The sequence below is a fragment of the Macrobrachium rosenbergii genome, chromosome 11, assembly GCF_040412425.1.
Source record: "Macrobrachium rosenbergii isolate ZJJX-2024 chromosome 11, ASM4041242v1, whole genome shotgun sequence".
NCBI lineage: Eukaryota > Metazoa > Arthropoda > Malacostraca > Decapoda > Palaemonidae > Macrobrachium > Macrobrachium rosenbergii.
The window spans coordinates 19,852,135-19,857,134 of NC_089751.1; the positions used below are offsets into that span (position 1 = coordinate 19,852,135).

Sequence of the window (5,000 nt, forward strand, 5' to 3'; positions counted from 1 at the left end):
GCAAGAAAAGAACTAGCATTTATACCAAAATTTTGTATTTGAATCTTTTAACCGTTTCTACATTTATGAATGGTTTACCGATAATGAATTACATTTGGAACTGGGCCATCACTCTCTGACTGCTTGGAGAGAGTGGTAGAAAATTTGACGAGACAGAAACTATGTTGTCTGTGGCCGATTTCCCCAGATATCCTACCTCTAAGAGGTAAGGCAAACTTACTTTCATATCTTTAACGCATTCATTAACAAGCCTTTATGAAATATCATTAATAATGGAATAAGTTTACGTGATGTCTCAAATTTGAACAGGTACTTTGTGAATAGGATACCGAGTTTCAAATCGTGTAGCGCTTGTGTGAATTCTAGTGAAATATCAGTTAAACTTCTCGGTTCATTTCGGTTCTGAGGAAAGTCACTCGTTAACGATTGACAAGTCGAGCATTTTTCCTTTTGTACGAACACAATATTAATAATGGAATTTAGCATGGATGAAATGTAGAAAACATCACCCTAATGGCCTTGTTCGTAGACCGACTATAGCTTTAGGATGGACCCTAAATGTATTCAAAAGATACGGTACACATTTCATGATAGCAGCAGCCACGACGAAAAACTGCAGGGAAGTAGGGTGAGAGTGAGAATACGTAGTAAGATTTCTTGAAAGGGGTCCTTTGAAAATAAACGTGGGTAAAGTGAGGAGGTTATGGTGTACATTAATTAATATGGCCTTGTTCGAATCTCATGAAGCTCATGCCGTCGTAGTCAGACTATAGCTGCACTAGGTCTAATCGTAACTCGAAACGGAATATACTTCTGTCGTTGATATGGTCAAGTTGAGGAAATCTGTTTACGTTTATTTCTAGGTATTGCAAAATCATATTTACAATGTAAAAATAATTGCATACCAGTTATGTACTGACTCACCAGTCTAAGGTGAGAAAAAATAAAGTATATATATAACTTTTTAATACAGTTAGGCTCTATCCTAAAACTAGTACTAGGTCTAATCATACAGAAATTTGCTTTCTTCCGTTGGTATGATAAACTTTAAATCATTAAACAAGCTTTAAAAATCATGTAATTTCAGGTATAACAAGAATCTGTTCAGAGTGCACTAATCATCACTAAGTATTTACGTGCTGGCATCTGGCTTTACCTTGAACAGATACAATACTGTAATTCATTTGTGAATAAGGTTATATATATATATATATATATATATATATATATATATATATATATATATATATATATATATATATATATATATATATATTAAATATTATATATACTGTTTCTCAAACGTGTGTTTGCGTGAGTTTTCTGATCAATTCTTGTAAATTACCAGTTATATTTGAAAATTTTTCTTACAAATTTCCGCTGGAAAGATATATACAATTTTTGCTTTGGTAAAAAACTTTCAGAATGATACTTTCAGGGAACTGTGCTTGTTTTTATACAGACCGGACAGGATGCATAAACATATGTAAATTTTTACAGCAGTTTATCATTTCGCTGTAAACCTGAAATGAACATATACACTTCGATTGTTTGTGATCACTTGGATGTGCACCTTAGCTTGCCCCGCTGATTCAACATTCTTATCAAGTGGTAATATACGGGCTGCTGCAGAGCAAGAGCCCGTGTCAGCACAAGGCTGGCTAAAACTAAGTAGTAATTAGTAATAATGATAGTAGCACTAGAAATGGTAATTGTTATATACGTACATTATCAACAGCACTACCACCGCTACTAGTGAAACATAAACTAATACCATTAAAACTGCCATCATTGCTATTAACTACTACTGTCATCAGTATTACTAACTACTACTAACATTACCAAAACTTATACAAATGGAAAAATATATAACTGCTGCTGTCATTAGCACTATTATGACTGCTAGTATCACTAACGCTACTATCACTGTAGCTGTCATTAGTATTATCATCACTACTGTTATCATCAGTATCACCTGCACCATTACTATCATTACTGGTACTACTATAAATACTACTGTCATTAATATTCTCCTTCATATAGATGATACCCCTGTGGACCTAGCAGTTGTGTATGTCAAAAGAAGAGTTGGGCAAAATAACCCGAGAATGTCCTGTGACGATTCACGGCAAAATTAATTGCTAATATTTCAAATGAACACTTTTTGTTCTAATCCTTACCCATATCTTAAACGCAAATGATGATATTATTAATGACCATTCAGCAGACTGTGGCGTCTCGTCCCCGGGAGAAGTTTCAGAAGCGTTGGTTTGTATGATTTGCTTTCCTGTTGTCTAGGGTCATAGGTAACCTAACACCTAATTAACCAAAAACAGTTAAACATATATCTCATAATTATTGCTTTGATTATTGCTTAAACTGTAGAGAAAGCCTGTAATTACAAGCGCTGCCTCAAGGCTAGTGCCTAGCTCAGCTCTGTGAAAGCAAAGGGAGATAAGAAGGAAAGAAAGTTAAGGAACAGTATTTCTCAGGTGATGACTCATTAGCCTCTTGAAAAAATGCAAACTGAATGACTCAACAAAACCTGACGGGGACAGAGTTTCACGATTTAGATGTGAAGGGGATGAATGAGTTATCAAATTCGTTTATCACGGAATTTACTATTTCCTGGTTATATATATATATATATATATATATATATATATATATATATATATATATATATATATATATATATATATATATATATATTTACATACACACACACATATATATATATATACTGTATATATATGCATGTATTTATACACACACATACACACATATATGTATGTATATACTAGTTGACCAACCCAGCGCAGCCCAGGAAAACTCTGAAGAACACTAAAAATTTTTCCTCCACCTCCTTGTGCTGACTGTCCCTTTTATCCAGATATTACTGTTCTAACTGTCCCTTTTATCCTAATATTACTGTTCTGACTGTCCCATTTATATCCAGATATTACTGTAGTGACTGTTTCATTTATCCTTGTATTACTGTACTGACTGTCCCTTTTATCCAGGTATTAGTCTAGTGGCCATCCCATTTATCCAGTCATTACTGTGGTGACTGTCCCATTTATCCAGATGTTACTGTGGTGAATGTCCTTTTTATCAAAACATTACTGTGGTGACTGTCTCATTTATCCAGACATTACTGTGCTGCCTGAGCTTTTTATCCAGGTATTACTGTGGTGACTGTCCCTTTTATCCAGGTATTCCTGTGGTGACTGTCCCTTTTATCCAGGTATTACTGTGGTGACTGACTGTCCATTTTATCCAGACATTACTGTGGTGACTGTCCCTTTTATCCAGATATTACTTTGCTGACTGTCCCTTTTTTCCAGGTGTGACTGTGGTGACTGTCCATTTTTTCCAGACATTACTGTAATGACTGTCCCATTTAACCCCCACTAAACCTAAACACCCCCACTTAACTGAAACACCCCAGTAAACCTAAGCACACCCACTAAACATAAACACACCCCCACTAAACCTGAACACACACACTTCCACTAAACCTAAATATGCCTCCCACTAAACCCAAAACAAACCTTGACACAGAATCATTAATCACAGGAAGGTAAAGATTTTCAGTAATATATTTCTGTGGCATAGAATACATGAAATGAGGTATGATAAAGCCGTACAGTTTACTTGCCACATAAGTTACAAAGGGAAGGGGGAAGGGGAAGGGGAAGGGAGTATGGGATTGAAACTTTACCATATTATCTAAGTTGGGTCAAATGATGGCCACCTGCCAAACTTTGTCTAGATCGGTCAAGCTATTGTCACGTAAATTACAAAGGGCAAGGGGAAGGGGTACGGGTTTGAAACATACCCTATTATCTAAGCTGGGCCAAATGATGGGCCACCTGCCAAAATTTGTAGATCGACCAAGCTGTTACCACATAAATCACAAAGGGAAGGGGAAGGAGGAAGGGGAAGGGAGGGGGTACGGGTTTGAAACCTACCCTATTATATAAGTTGGGTCAAATGAAGGCCACCTGCCAAATTTTGTCTAGATCGGTCAAGCTGTTACCACATAAATTACAAAGGGAAGGGGGAAGGGGGATGGGAGAGGGTACGGGGTTTGAAACTGACCCTATTTTCTAAATTGGGTCAAATGATGGCTACTTGCCAAATTTTGTCTGGATGGCGGGATATTTCAGTTGTAACATGACATGACAGCTATGGTATAGTGGTTTTTCTTTTCAGAATACTCTGCGTATTTATATAATTTTTTCGTGAGCATAAAAATAACTGTGTTAGCTCAGTGCTTGGGCACTATCAGGACTATTTGGCTAAATAACTTACCCAAGAAAAGTTTAAAATCCCATTCAGTTCCCGCCATCCTGTAAATGGCTGGCCTAGGCATACAATTTTTTTCATTGTTCGGCATTGGGACGATAATTAGATAGAATGAATAAATAAAGGTTACAACAAAAGAGTAATTTCTGACTGAAATGGAATGAATGTGTGCTTAAAAGGTTTGTAAAATAAAATACCTGGCGAATCAGTAGCACTGTCCTAGCTTCATTGGCCCGCACTTGTAGTTTTAGAGGTAAATAATATTTGGTATCAGGTAAACGATATTTGGTATCTTAAAGTTATTTCCATAGACATGCAATGAAACTGCACGTAGAATAAAATTGAATGACAAGAAAATGTGATTTGAATACTTTTTGAGCATAGGTCTAAGAGTGGTCTGGGCTATACCAATAAGATCAATCATAACGGCTGAAAGCTCATCGTTCGTTTGCATTTCATCCGAGTAGAACGTTGGATACCACCTAGTCTTTCGTGTGCTTGTTGGTATATTTTATGAATAAAGATCGATGTCTTTATGAATTATAACAGAAGGGACGAGGGTTCTTTGTCAATATAAACATTCAAATACGTTTTTGTAAAAATAGTTTAATATTTATCACAATCAGCCAAAGATTTCGGAAACGCTGAATATCTGTCACTCACGTGCTACCATTGCGTATGTCTCGTAC

The 5,000-nt window shown here is 36.1% G+C and overlaps 1 long non-coding RNA gene across 3 annotated transcripts in view; it reads left to right on the forward strand.

Annotated features, from left to right (window-relative positions):
* Nucleotides 1–5,000, forward strand: part of LOC136843218 (uncharacterized) — a 674,464-nt gene that overhangs the window by 243,667 nt on the left and 425,797 nt on the right. The gene's annotated exons all lie outside the window — the stretch shown is intronic.